At 51.8% G+C, this 15,178-nt stretch overlaps 1 protein-coding gene and 1 non-coding gene across 3 annotated transcripts in view; both read left to right on the top strand.

Annotated features, from left to right (window-relative positions):
- PIP4K (phosphatidylinositol 5-phosphate 4-kinase) overlaps positions 1-15,178 on the top strand; it is a 119,651-nt gene that overhangs the window by 47,910 nt on the left and 56,563 nt on the right. The window lies entirely within an intron of this gene.
- TRNAM-CAU (transfer RNA methionine (anticodon CAU)) lies at positions 5,992-6,064 on the top strand. Its single transcript has one exon. It is a non-coding gene; the product is annotated as a tRNA-Met (tRNA).

The following is a 15,178-nucleotide window of genomic DNA, read 5'->3' on the forward strand; positions in this document are numbered from 1 at the left end:
CGCCGAGACTTGCGCTGGGACGTCGCGATTTGTGCGCCGGCAGCGGGAATAGTATTTGGGCAACGCCAAGACAGTCCACAGTTCAGTGTAACCTCAGTGTAGCGATAAGGCCCATGAAACAGAGCTGTTGCAGACGGCAGCCGGAACCGGAAGCCCAGTTCGAACGCGTTGATGTCTCGGCTCGACGCTATGTGCCGTCGTTGTTCGGACTCGTCATGGAGCGAGTTCGTGTTAACGCAGTCACGTCGGGCTCGGTCAGCCCGATTTCCCACTCGACGCGCTCGCATCGGGTTCACGTAAACGTGCCCTTTGTCGTGCTAGTCATGCAGTGGTCGGTGTGGTCGCTCATGACTGACATCGGCACAGCAGACAAAAGGAAAGCTCAGGAAGTCACCGTGCACCAAATATTGCGTATTAATGCAGCTTGCAGCAGTTCGGGGAGCAGAACGCAGATCCAATTCGCCACGCCGCAAAGGAAAACACAGATTAGCACAGGGTGGCCAGCGTCGCTCTCAATATATATATTACATGTATGTGTGTGTCTGTTTATCTATGTAGAGTGGTCTATGGTCACGATCGGTCATGACATCTGAGCATTATGCTAACGGGCCGGCAGATCTTGCTTACTGATTGGAATGAAGTCTCGACTCGAGCTTCACCACATATATACACGCGTGTGTATTCTGCTGATTATAAACTCGGATATGACAAAACAAAGCCTCATATCGTCACTGTTCAATATTTGCATCGGGTCACGCGGGTTTTTATACGGTCCCATAGGATCTTGTGGGATAATACTGGATATCAAGGTTTCGGTGTATTAGAACTCATTTAGTGGGCAAGTTTGCTGTCGCACTTTCTTCCTTTCTTCCACAACGTGTGCGTATACATGTTTCGCACATACATGTACAACGCCATACCTGTAAAAATCAACTGCGTAGTAAGGACGCATCATGCAGTATACACTTCGACAATCTCTCGTAATTTGTTCTTTTTGTCTGTCGTGTTGTCATCGGGTACAATACACATTTGTCTGACTCTCTTTGTCCGTGCTTGGCCCTTGCGGTAGTAAACAACGCATAATCGCTAATACAACTGAAAAGTTAGCGGTACGGGGCGGTGACATAGACGAAGTATGCATGCAGGGCACGCTTTTCTTTCGACGCACGTGGCAGACGATGTGTGATCAGCTTGCGACGCAAGGGGCTTTTAGCGCATTGGCAATGTGTTGCGCCACATCGCGGTCTGGTGCTGCGCGCACGAAGTCGGGGGAAGGCACGACAAACAAACAAAACTGACCGCGAGATTCAATCCGTGAAGGAACCGTATACGTGACGCAAACAAGATGGTGAAAGCAACAACGCAGGAAAGGGACGAGCGAGGAGCGGCGCTCGTGAACAGAATGCAGACAAGTAAAGCAGCGTGCGAGCTAAGCAGAATTTCTATTCGACGTATACACGCGTGTTGGATTGAACTCGGTGAGAAAGGCGGCAACAAGGACCACGCGGCGCCTAACATTTCGCTTGATGCGAGCGCATCGCGTACTCGGGGAATATTTATGGCGATGGACGAATCCGATCGAGTATTTGGTGAAAGAAAGGTTCGTGTCTGGCGTGAAAAAGAAAAACGGCAGACGCGTGAACCAATGTAAATTGGCGAGAGGAAAGAAGCGGGGGCGTTTCCTCGATATACCGATCCGCGTTTCATGGCGCCTCCGTAGGTGCCGACACGCCCGGAATACTTACGCAATCGTTCGGCTTTTTTGCAAGTCTTGCGTGGACGCTGGGTCCAACAGCGCACCTTGGAGTGCATGGAACCATAGCGTGATAGGGTTTCCTACGAATACACCAGAGGAAGCTGTGGCACTATGGGTGTCTTCCAATCCTGACCGGCACTGGAGAGTCTGACGTAGACAGTAAGGAAACGGCTTCGAGCCCGAGTAATGGGATGCGTCTGCAGGAACCGTCTGGAAGACGGTGGGAAGGCGGCTGTGCGACGTGACGCGACAATTCGCGACAAGAAACAACTTGAGGCAAAAAAAACAACAACAACACATGTACGTACATAACCCTTCGCGCGTGCGAACCTGTGACAAACGCAACGCGATAAGAAAGCGTGGCTACGTTTTCTCGTGTGCAGACGACCTTCCCGTAGTTTCCAAGCATTCTGCTCAGCCGCCACCTTGCTTAGACAGCATTGTATACCCTGCATCGTTTTTTTTTTTTACTACAATGCTGACGTCGTTAAGCTCTCTATGACGCCTTCGTCAGGATTGGAACGAGACGTAAGATCTCTCCTGTCCGCTTAGCCGTCTATATGACCAGTATTGGGACACAAGCTACAGTGTCTATACCGGGTGTTTCTACAAGGTCATATTTAAAAAACAGCCGTTTTGAAATAAAGGGACGAACTTTAAAATTTTTGGTTTCAGTGGGCTCATTGTAATCGGGAAATTGAAGCGAGCTCTCCGTGCGAGCCATAGCCACTTTAGGATCTGGAAAAAATGCGATCACCCGCGGAACTGTGGCACGACGAATTTCGGATATCACACAGCGCGCGAAAGCAAAACTGGGAGGCTGCAGCGCGAGCGCATTCGCAAGCAGAACGCTTCTTCGCTGCAGCCTTCTTTAGTGTTCTTTATGTATTTTTTTTTATTCTGTTCATGCACGCAGGACACGAAGGAGTGTGCGAACCCTTCACACGGCCATATGCGCGTACACCAACTACCTAACGAGCGCTCGATTGAGAGAGACTAGTTTTGCGTTTGCGAAATCCTGGCCGACCAGTGCCAATTAGTTCTATTCGGCAAACAAATGTATCCTGTTAATTTATTATCCAGTACGCGTCTCTGTTCCTTATCTTTGTGATGCCGATAGCAGGTGTTAAGGAAGGAAAGAAAGAAACAACCGGACTCAAGAATAAAGAAATGTACAACACAATCGCAAATAAACGCCCCGGATAGTATGCGCTCATGTTCTTTTCGTCTCTCTCGTGGCCGTATACTTTGTTTACGCATCTTGAACCCTTGCCAACTCGCTCATATTTCTGTATATTTAATTAAGCCTTACCTTCGGTTCCATTATCACCGCCTAGTCGTTTCTTTCTCTTGTTCCTTCTTCTTTCTTTTTTTTTTCTGTGGCCTTCTTTTCTCTGTTGTCTCTTTCTCTCTCGTTTCCCAAAAGAAAACGGAAGCACACATCGCGGCGCACCGTAACAGGGCGGCCGCGCAGCTGCCCTTGGCAACCGCGACAAGCTCCCGATTTCCTTGCTCAATCGTGCCCTCCAACCTCCCTCCCCCCTCCCCCCCCCCCCCATCCCTTCTCGAGCATCAGGACACACACACAAAGGAGAGGGCGGAAAAACGATGTCCGGGGCTCGACAGGGCCCGCAGACGCGCAGCGCTGTCGTTATCTGTGGCAAATGGCGGAGTCCCGATAGGGTTCGCTCATCGATTGAAGGGGGATAACTGGTGGCCGCACTCTCGCGGACACATCGGGGAGGGGAAGAAAGGGACGCGCGGACGCAAAAGGAGGGTCGGGCGGTCCTTTGCCGCGGAACGAGGATCAAAGGCGGATGCGCTGCGAAAGTGAAGACCGCGTCGCCGAAGATCAGCGGGGTGGCCGGTAATTGATCTCGAGCCGAGTGATGACGTGCGCGTGTGTGCGCGTGTGTGTGTGCGTGTGTGTGAGCTGGGCATAAAGGCGCTCCATCGCGAGAGGTCATGGCGTGGCTGGGGACCCGAAGTAAAAGGAATGTGTGATTGGTAATAGTGGCTCGATCTGATGGATACAACGAATGAGAATATCCGCTTGACGACAGTTCTTTCCTTCATCCGCGAGGTTGTAATTAAGTGGACACAGGAATTGGCACTGGCAACAGGCGCCGCTCGCGGTGGCCGCGTCTGCAAGATTGGTGTGTAGCCGCCTGCTCTCATCTTCGTTATGTGAAGTGACCAGTGCTCTTCACATACACTGCGCGCAGATTCTTGAGCGAGAACGTTGTAACTATAGGTGTTCTCGGCGTCTTTTTGAATTCGCCATGTGTATATAATATTGCGAAGGTGCTCATTAGTCACCAGCATTTGGGCTGACTGTCAGAACAGGGCACGGGCTCTCAGCATGAGCGGCGTTCCCCGATCAAAAGCGCTGGAAGGGATGGCCCACTACAGCGTTCCTCTTGTTCGCTACAATTTAAATTGTGGAGCTGCGTTTCTGAAATGCATTGGGCAGAAACCATTGACGATTCTTGTCAACATAAGCGAAATATAGCCGAACACTTCTAGAAACCTATTCGATTTCTTTGACGGATGATGCCTTTGAACGCATACATCAATTGGTTGCAGTGAGAACACTTGGGATGTGTTTGCTGTTTCATTGTGTAATTCTGTCGAAAACAGGCATTCGTCGGCGCGTCTGTAGCGGAAACATCAGGTGGCTATGCACACACAAGTCGATTCGGCAACTGTCTGTTGTCTGCAACGGCTCGAGCACCGGCGGGGAAGGCGACTGCCACCTCTAGACCTCCAGGCGCCCCAAAGCTGTAACGCGCGTCAGCGCGCCCATCTCAAGCGTTGTAATAGTTCGGCGGCGAACACGCCCTCGGTTGCTCGAAAGCACGCGCCCTCTGCGTCGGCGCCTTTGCGTCAAAGCAACTCACGCACGCACGCGAAAGAGCCAAAGAAAGCTTCCGAGGAGCATTACTGGAATCGCTGCAGTTTGTTGTGCTCAGTCTGGAGGCGGTGCTGCTCTCCACTGTGTCAGCGCCATGCGGTATTCCCCCTAGTGCAATGTCGAACACGAAACGCTGTTGAGCTGCGCGCAACCCTTTTGGGAGCGGAAAGGTTTAAGCGCAGCTCACTCACTGGTCGGAGCTTGTGTCGCCCGAGTGCAGCGTTGAAGCATCCGCTGCGACCCCTCGCAGCGTGCCCGCATCATGCTCCGCAGCATAGGCATCGCTTTCTTTCTTTCTTTGTTCTTTCGGGCGGGTCGCGGACCATGCGTAGGAGGAAGTAGAGGGGGGGGGGGGGGGCAGCGACGATCGATCATGCGTTCGCTGATGAGCGTGCGCGCGGTGCGTCTGGGACGCGCATCAAAGCGTGTCGCGCGCAAGGACCTCCGGAGCGAGCGACAGCGGCGCGTTGCGTATACGTGGAAAAATTTTCGGCGACTGCGCGACTAACGCGCAATATCGTCGTCAGCTGCGCGCACCGCCGGCACACTGCTTGGTACATGCAAAGTGTACGGGGAGGCTGCGGCGCGACCGCAGTCTGCATTCCCGCTTTTTTGTATGTACGTATGTATATATCAAATTGCGCGATGCCCTTGTTGTGTGTAAATGACGTGTACGTGCAATGTGTACAATATATACGATTGCGCGACGCCCTTGTTGTGTATGAATGACGTACGTTCGCATGCATGCATACGCTTTTTTCAAGGGCGATAATTCCGACTGCGAAGTATGAGGAAGTGGAAGCGTCTCTGTAAGCATGCGGAGGACAAACATGGAAACGAATTCAGCGTCGGCGCAGAATTAATATATGACGTGGGTTCATATTTCACCTCGCGGCCAGTTGTTGTTTTCATCCACTTTCATTTTCCATTTATTTATCATTTCCTCGGTCCAGTTAAGAACTACGGGTGATTTCTCCCAATGAGTCCTTGGTATCATTGTTTGTTGACTTCTTGTGATATGACGAATTAATATCGGGCTCCTCGGTTTTCTTTATTCTCGTTCATTACGTGGCGAGGGTCTCGAATGCGGCAGCTTTTGGGCCTTTAGGCGTCATGTGTAGGTTTATTGACCAGTTGCCTTAACCCCCAGGTACCCCCCCTCCCCCCCCCCCTCCAGAAAAAAAGAAGTTGGCGTGGACGTCTGCGGCAGAAAGGATGTTGCACGTCCGCCGCCAAGACCGTGAGTGATGGCGCTGGCAACAATCCCAAGGTTAGTTGTAGTAGTAAAACATAAATACCACAAAGTGGATCGGAAGACGGCGCCGCGGTAGCTCAGTTGGTAAGAGCATCGCACGCATAATGCGAAGACGTGGTTTCGTGCCCCACCTGCGGCCGGTTGTTTTTAGGCCCGCTTTCATTTCCATTTATAGTTTAATTCACTTAAGAACTACGGATAATTTCCGCTATGCTGTCCCTGGTCTCGTTTCTTGCTGGCTTCTTATGACGAATAAAAATCGGTTCTCTCGGTTTCCTTTTTTCTCGTTCACACATACTCATGAGGGCGAATCAGAAAGTCTTAGCCCCTATTTTTTTTTTTTACTAGTCAAAATAAGGTACATACAGGTAATCACAAATATACGCACTATTCTACGTACCTTACATTATTTTAACCACATAGTCTTCACACCGTTTGAGGTTTGTCCCATCGCAGCACTAAACTTGAGATGTCCCTGCGGTAGATTCGTCCGGCTGATTGTGAAACCAACGTATGTCTTTTGCGAACTCGCAACACCACCACTTCACACTTCTCAAATCGAGACGCTTTTCCCCATACGTCGGCTCGATTCCCCTGTGGAGTTCGATGGACGTTCGTCCCTTGCTACGTAGAAAACGCGTCACGCTTCGTTGATCGTACGCCGTGGACGTGTGAAGCGCAACTGCCATCTTCAACAACTGACAGCAGCGCCGTGCCGCGGAGCTGCTGGCGGGTAAGGCCGGGCCGGTCCAAGGAAAGTCTACCGCTGGGAATGGATATGTTGATTTCGCATTTACAGCCGTACGTAATCTGGCTAAAAAAAAAGGGGGGGGGGGGGAGGCTAGACATTCTGATTCGCGCTCGTGTGTATATATAGGACACGTCTGCGGCTTGTATGAGTACAGTGAGCAGGTCTCTTGGCAGTGCTCTGTGCAGCCACTTGTTTAACAGTTCTCTGCATGCTGTGGCGGTAACATACTTCAACGTAAAGCTTTTATTATATAGCCTGATGCTTTACCGAGAATTTGCTCCTTTGGCTGCAGTGAAATGCTGTGAAAGAAGGAAAGGGCAAGCCAAACATCGCTGCTTTAACCTAGTCTGGAATAATCGGCGCACCAAAAGAAGACTGTCATGGTGGTGCAGAGTTTCGCCTTCTTTTTTGTACTAGGGCAGCAGTATGTGCACGTGAAACTTCCAGGTTTTATGTGATATAGATCGTGAAGCTGTTGTAAAACGTTTTTCACCGTTATCCTCCTTGGCTTTGCAGAATGCGCATATCCGGCCAGTTATAGCGTTAACTTGAAGCAGCCAGCTGATAAGCGATAACTTAAGTTATGCAGGTTGTTACGAATGTATACCTACCCGCCGTGGTTGCTCAGTGGCTATGGTGTTGGGCTGCTGAGTACGAGGTCGCGGGATCGAATCCCGGCCACGGCGGCCGCATTTCGATGGGGGCGAAATCCGAAAACACCCGTGTGCTTAGATTTAGGTGCACGTTAAAGAACCCCAGGTGGTCAAAATTTCCGGAGTCCTCCACTACGGCGTGCCTCATAATCAGAAAGTGGTTTTGGCACGTAAAACCCCAAATATTATTATTATTACGAATGTATACCGCTGGCGACAGCTCATACATGTCAACTGGCGAAGGATATAGTGATATATAGGCTTCTATTGGAACCGGCAGGACCCTTGGCGGCTCTGGCGATTTATGATGCGCAGCCCGTTACGTTACGCGGGCGGCATGTGTGTCTTCGAAACGGCGTTTGCGTGCCTGCTTGCACTCCTTCCGCATTACTGACGAGATTCCCAGCTCGGTATTCCCGCACGTTTATACGAGCGCACATTTCCTGCAAGGGCGAAATAGAAACAGGCGCAGGATTCTGATTGGACTTGAGACGCAGGAGCTTCGCTCGTGTGAGGTTATTGAATTAGCCACGTGGCTCGCGCAAAGCAAGTTGCACATTTCGGCTCAGCTATAGTCGACCACGCTGGATAAGAATGCGTGCCGCGGTAACTGTAACGCTGTATGACGTCTCAATCGCAGCAGCATTTAGTATATGAGGCGTGCGGCGATTTAAGCTGTATGTAGAACGGTTCTAAGCAGTGCATACGCCGTCCGAGCACCTGATCACGCATCGAGCGAATAAGCGATTCGCGCTCTCGCCGTGCAGCTCCGGCTTCTTCGGGCGAACCCCATGACCTTCATCCGATGTCGCCTCTCTGTTTCGCCGGCTCGAAGCGCTAAGGAATGTGTGGCGGCTGCTGACTAGGAGAAAGGGGCGCAGTCATCGCAAAGGCGCTCGATATGCGAGGCTCTGTGAAAGCGCCAGAACTTTCACTTTCTTTAGCTCACTGTACAGGAAAGGTCGATTGTATTTGTTCAACTGATAAGCACACAGGTTAAAAGATTAAGGACCGCGCAACGAGCGATAGAACGTGAAATGGTTGACTTTAACGTTGAGATAAAAAAAAAAAAAACAGCGGTGTGTAGTAGAGAGCGAACGGGGGTAGCCGGGTATTCTAGTTGACATTAAGTGGTGGAAAAAAAGAAAAAAACTGAGCTTGGCAGACCATGTGATGCGTATAGGACTGGTAACCGGTGATCTATCAGACTCTTTGAATGGGTGCCAATTGAGAAGGGAAACACAGTCGAGGAAGGCAGCAAATTAGGGGGTGTGATGAAATCGGGAAATTTGCAGGCATAAGATGCAATCAGCTGTCGCAAGACAGGGGTAATTGGAGATGGCTGGAAAAGTCCTTCGCCCTGCTGTGGATATAAGTAGGCTGATATGATGACGTAATGTGTATACCTTTGAGTAACAGATGCGCGCCGCCCGTAACTTGACTCGTGTTTGCACGACTGCGCTCTCGGCCGCCAACGTTCGCTGTACGCACTGCAGCAGCCGTGTAGCGCCCGCAGTTCTCTTCGGCAAAGCTTCACGTGAGTACGCGCCGATAAACCTAACCCGAGTCGAACGGTCTGTTCGTGTTTTTTTCGTGGCCACCATGCCGTACTTTATTATCCGACGCTGCTCAGTCATGGCTGAAGAATCGATGCTGTCACCCGGCTCACGGCAGTCCCGTTACAAAAAACGTTACCGCGGTCCGCTGTACACGTATACCTGTTCCCTGACGTGCGGACCAATCTTCGAGATCGGACGGAACGTGCGTGTTCGGAAGGGCGCGTTGCTCTAAATATTGCGGCGGCAATGGGTATGGCGCCCCTCGCTCCCCCCTGCCACCTCCTTCTCTTTCTTTTCTTTCCCCCCTTCTTTTCCCATTCTCTTTTTCCGACGAGGGGAGGGGGCATAATTGAATCCGTTCCCGCTATGCTCGGACGTTCCGATTGCGACGGAAGAGACGGGAAGATTGCCTCGTGCCTGAACATTTCGCGGGATGCCGATTGCGGAATACTGCAGCGCCACCCGGGGCGCGCGTCTTTGCGCGCGCATTTTCCGCGCGTGATTGCGGCCGAGCGGGAGTGTATTGCACGCGCGTTCCTGGCGGCCCAAGTGCAACTGCCGCTGATGCATTGGTCTGGCCCTTTGCTTCCAGGGCACGCGCGAGACGCACGCGTACAGTGCGGTGCTGTGCGCATGCGCCCACGGCGGCCTTCGCAAGAGACCGCACGGCGCGCGCGCCCGCACGCACACACACACACACACACACACACACACACACACACACACACACACACACACTACATCGTCTCGCTAAAACCGTACATCGTTGTGCAAGTCGCGGCTTGTCTCTGCCACTGGGGCCCTGTGGTCCTCAGACGACCTTGCCGTCTGCTGCTGTGCTTCTTGAACACGCACGCACGCACACACGTACAGACGCGCGTGTGCGTGCGTGTAATGCGAGCGCTTTCGAAACCTGCGGCGCTACTTTTGCCGGCGCAGTTCCTCGCAGCGTAAGCGTGCCACATTTACGCGTTTCACAACGCTGAACGGTTTTAGCGAAACTACGGCGTACGGACGTGCGGCAGACATATAGAAGCAAGTTTTCGTTTTATTTTTCATTTTGTTCAACCCCTCGCGCGCGGAAATGAATCCGGGCTTCGGGCCCTTTCGCAAAGAGCACCAGTGTCGGGCGGATAGCGCTGCTGTGTTACAGTACGGGCGCCGCGGCCGCTCTCGATGCCTGCCTGCTGCCTTTCTGGCATCGTTGCTTGTCAGTGAAGAGGCCCTCACCTTTGTCATCTTCCTCTCGTGCGCCCGCTATAGCGGTGCTCCCATTGTTCTCAATCGTGGCCCAGAAGCTTTCTCTTGTTCCCGTTTTCTTTCTTCCTTTGTTATTTCTCGTTTCTTTTTTTATTTCTCGTGTTTTTCAGCGCACGCGTACACATACTCGATATGTTCTTCGTCGAGGTTGGAAGGTGGAGGAGACAAAGTTGCTTGTCGGCTTGCTTCCGCTGCTCTTGCTTTTTTTTTTGCCCTTATTCCATATCTGTTCGCGTCGTGGAATAGTTTTTTATAGGACGGGCATGTGCCCGTGAAATGTGGTGGGGCAGGGGAGATGACGGGAAGGAGAGGCGCACGGAGAGGGAGGGCACGTTTTCGCTCGGGGTGAATGAGGCGCTTCGTCTCGTTTCGTTCGCGTCACGTCGGAAGCGAGTATCGGGGACGGCGCTTCTCTCTTAGCGAGGCTGTGCTCCTGCGTTATTGTTCTGGTGCACGAAGGCGCGTGCATGGCTCCTGATTACCCTCCTATGTAGGCGTAATGCACTGCTTCGGAGCTCGCACTGACGGGGCCGTCTTGCACTCAGCCTCCTCGTGACCACCAGATACGCGACTGACTGTAGACTGATAGAGGGCTTCCATGCGGCATTTACAGACTCTTTCATTGATCCATCACTTGATCCCTTCCGTGTCGGAGTGCTTTGAGCCGCTCGTGCCACTCTTGCGGTTATGCAGTCGGGCATGTACGTATATACAGTCCGCTCCAATTCTAAAGGGAACACTCGCATTTCAGGCTCTCGCTTTGCTGGCATTGTAGCTGCAAGTGCCTGCTACGTTAACGTGCTGCTCAGGTGTATATGAAGGTGCCGGCGCAACCAACAATGTGTCGTCTGCTGCAAAGCCAGGGAGTCGTAAACTTTCCAGAGTTAAAAAATACGTACGTATACATGCGTGCTCTACACTCTTGTGTTCCCTTCAATGCAGTGGGGACCGCACTTAAGTGTCTGCAGGAGTTGGCTACGGCCTCTTGAGAAGCTGTAGCAACCGGTGTTTGCATTCTTCGGTGTGTTTCGCCACATGCAAATAATGAACACCTTTATACGTCAATAGGATTACCGGCAGATGCTGTCGCTGGTTGTCGCGACATTTATGACACATTTTCTTTGTAACGCAACGTCATCTAACGTCGCCGTTTTACATATACCGAGGTGGCCGACTTCACTGACTTAACGTACGTCAACACGCCACTGCTATGGCTCTTTAATGCCTGGCAACGACGGTAATACAAGCGGCGGTATAACACTCTGTGCGTGCAGTCGAGACCACGCTCGTTTTGAGGCGCTCGTGACCGCGATAACAGTTATGGGCGCCTGCTGGAAGCATTGTCCATGCAAACCAGCACATCTATGCTAATACGTCGCCGCGTAGTTCTGTAATTCTGTCATTATTGTACGGAAAAGGGAGTGGACAATTCGCGTTCATTTTTGAAACTACGCGAAAGGGTCTAAATACACAGGAAAACCGGTCCTGGGTGTTGATTCTTGTGCGTCCGTCTATTTTGCTGCGTTTCAAAAAAAAAAATTCTGGATAAGAAAGAAGACGGAATGCGAGTAGTACATGGAAACATTTCATTAGGAACGCTCGTTAAGACGCCGTTTCAAACCGACATTCGTTAATGAAAAAAAATCTGATGTACTTAAGTATAGAGAAGAGCGTTCGCGCGCTCTGTATAGTAGTCTAGACGTAATCATAGCAGCACGGCACTCAGAAGCTTTGTTGCCTGTCTTTCTCAGGAAGGAAGGCTTTCACACGAGTGTGTATATACCATCGTGACGTTTGTCCCCGTGCTCGTATAGTGCCTGTTTCTCGCTGGCGCCACCTGCTGCGTCCTTTCCGGTCTAGTTCCTTATTGCGGCCGCCCGGACGTCGTCCGTCGTCGAGCATCCGCCTGCGACCGGACATTATACTACGCCTCTGTGATCCCGAGCTCTCGGTGCCGAGGAGCCGGCGGCGATGCCCCCCGAGTGGGGTGCTGCGCCGTATACATGTGTAGCCGGCCGCCCGGGCCGGCGTAAATGCTTGATTGGACGGCCCGCGTCGCTGCCGGCGCGGAGGACGCAGAGGAGGATGAGATGCGGGGATTCGCGTCGCGTCGGCTGGCGCCGACGCAGGATGTAGTAATGTCACCTCGGGCTCTCTCTCTCTCTCTTTCTCTCTAGGTCTCTCGTCCAGGGACACGCGGCTCAGGGTCACCAGTTTGGCGACGCGCTTTTAACCTCGATGAGCGGCACTATGGACTTGTTGCGAGTACTTTGTTTGTGCGTGTGTATGGAGGAGAGAGAGGAAGGGGAGGCTCAGCGGGGGAGAGAAATTTGCGCCGTCTCGGCTCACGCGCGCGGAGAACGTAGTCTGCAAGCGGAAAAAAAAAAAAAAGAATATAGTGTCACCGTCATGTCACCGACGTTCGTAATGAGACGGTGTTTTCTCGCCGATTTCTCCTCAAAAATAGCACACAGGTGACCTTGGGTGATGCTTCTAAAGTTGCCGGTGTCCTTTCTTTATTCATTTAATAAAAACCGGCGAGAAAACGCTGTTTCATTACAGACGCCGGTGCCGTGAAGGTGTCGGGACGGTGTGTTTGACGGCTACGTCAATCCGGCCTAACAGTATGCAAGTACGCCATCGCGAAGCTATAGGCCAGGCAATTAACTCGAGCACCAGGACCGAACGAAGCGCTTTTGCCATCTTGGTTGTCACAGAAGGTCAGGAATTCACCATCACGAAAGTAAGCGTTGAGCCCTGTGTGAACACCTTGCGTCGCCATTTTCTTTGTTTTTTTCTTTAACGCGATAGCGTTAAGGACCCTGTGTCGCAGACAATCCGGCATCCCGCGTCCGCGTCGACCGCCGTTTAGGCGAAAATCAATCCGAACTACGCATACCTCAACCACGCAGGCCCTCTGTATATCGCGGAGAATTGCGGCACTAATTGAATTTGTCGAAGTAAAATACGTCAGAAAATTGTAAAGTACGACTTACACACAACATAGACATGATAGCTTCGGATTGTAATTTGAACATACAATATGACTGCTACGCGGAAACTCGCACAAATCCCCTTTTCCAGCGTTTATACAAATCATAGACTAGCCACTGATCGGCGCGCCCGGTTCCTTGCAACTCCTCCAGATGGCGCTCGCCTCCGCCGCATCGATGTCCAGGCAAGAGGCCGCGTTTTTACCAGAACGCTCCGCTTTCGCGCACAGTGTTCGCGGGCGGCGTTTCCCGGTAAACATTACGGTTACATAAGCTGCAGTTGCCAGGAAGCGCGAGAAGCATGCAGTGATTTTGAATGCTATCGCGTTCCACTCTTAAAGGCGAAGCTTAAGCGTCCTCCAAATCTTCTTTTTTTTTAAACTTGCGCTCTGTAATTCAGAAGAGCCTTATACACGTGCCTGCAACTTGCTAGCAACTTTTCATAAAAGTCGCTATAAACATTTCTTTTTGGATGTGATTTGCTTTCATCTTTTAGACTGCTTTCCTGCAAAAAACAATCGATCTGTATACCGGCGCATGCGCATGCATTCGCCTTTGAAGAACGAGCTTGCGCCGTGGGTCTGTTTCGTTTCTTTTCAGTAGCGTCCGCCGACAGGCCGCTGTTGCGAAACAATAACGGTATCCTCTTTCCTATTCAGGCCGCTGCTGCGTCTGCGATCTTCGCCGAACGTATCGGCTAAACGAACTTTTTTTTTTTTTCGGCGCGCGATTACGTGACCGTATTATACGCGCGAACCGAAGTAGCTCCCGATTCGGGCGGCCTTGCAGCGATGCAGAGTCCAGCCAAGGCTTAATTAGCTTCGGGCGCCGGTGATATGGGAGAGATAAGGACTGCTATATACGGGGCCGTCAATATATATATATATATATTTTTCTCGGTTTGAGAAATGCTCGACGCTTTCAATTAACCACGTGTTCGTCGACTCGGGGACGAATGGAAGGAATCGCATACCGATGAGTCATATAGAGTATTCTGCAAAAATTAAAAGGAACTACATGGAGCTATCGTGTACACGGGACCTGCAAGCATGTCGGTGTTCAGGCAGCGTGGTAATGGTTAGTACGCCTATAAAGTTCGTTCTTCAGACTGCGGATGGCTTTGCGACTTTTCCAGCTGATCAATTTCAACATGTCGCGTTGTACGTCACAGCAACAATTCGCAATACTGCTGCGCATGCGCGCACAGGCATGCCTTCTGCGCGTAGAGATGTTGGACTTGCTTCGGAATTTGGGGCCGATGAAGCGCAGCAAGGAAATTAGCAAGAGCGTTTGAAGCTACGAGGACGATCGACGATCAGACAAATCCACCTATACTAAGCATCATTCCCACCATGTAGCTGAACGATCGCATCGCCAGATTTACCTCTAGTAGTTTTTACTCGATGGGTTGAGAGGAGCGGTGCGTGTTATGATCGAACGCGTCTTTTGCTTTTTTTTTTCTTTTTTTCTGTCGCGAGGTTTGACCGTATTGCGCAAAACTACAGCGTGCATGCGCGGACCACTCGCTGCGAGGAATGATAATTGTGATGCCGAGTGAGTCGTGTTCTGCGAACGCAGCAGTACAGCGGCCCCAGAGCCATCGGTCCATCTCGCTGTCTCGGCGCGTGCGCTGTTGTATCCGCGCTCTCGTTCCCTTCCGCGTCCGTCGAAGCGTGCGCTGCGCCGGCTCTGTATACGACGGCACCGCTGCGCCAGCCGCTGCGTCAGTCGCGAGCGCGCCTGCTCTCCTCACGTACAGCGAGAGTGGGCCCGATTTGGGCAACAAGACGCGCCGGGACTCTCGGGCCGCGGCTCTGGCGCGTTTCGCGTGTGTGTAGTTGCGTGCAGCTCGGAATGCAGGCGCCATAGGAACGTTGCGCTCGGCAGACAACGTTTCCATATATCACCCCAACGTCGCTGACACCGGCCGCGAGGGATGCGAAAAAAAAATACAATGAAGACGCCATTTCAAACGACGACGACCAGCGCTTCATCAATTGTCTTGAGTGTTATAGGAGCGAGCTTTGCTGCAGCTCA

The sequence above is a fragment of the Dermacentor variabilis genome, chromosome 2 (assembly GCF_050947875.1).
Source record: "Dermacentor variabilis isolate Ectoservices chromosome 2, ASM5094787v1, whole genome shotgun sequence".
NCBI lineage: Eukaryota > Metazoa > Arthropoda > Arachnida > Ixodida > Ixodidae > Dermacentor > Dermacentor variabilis.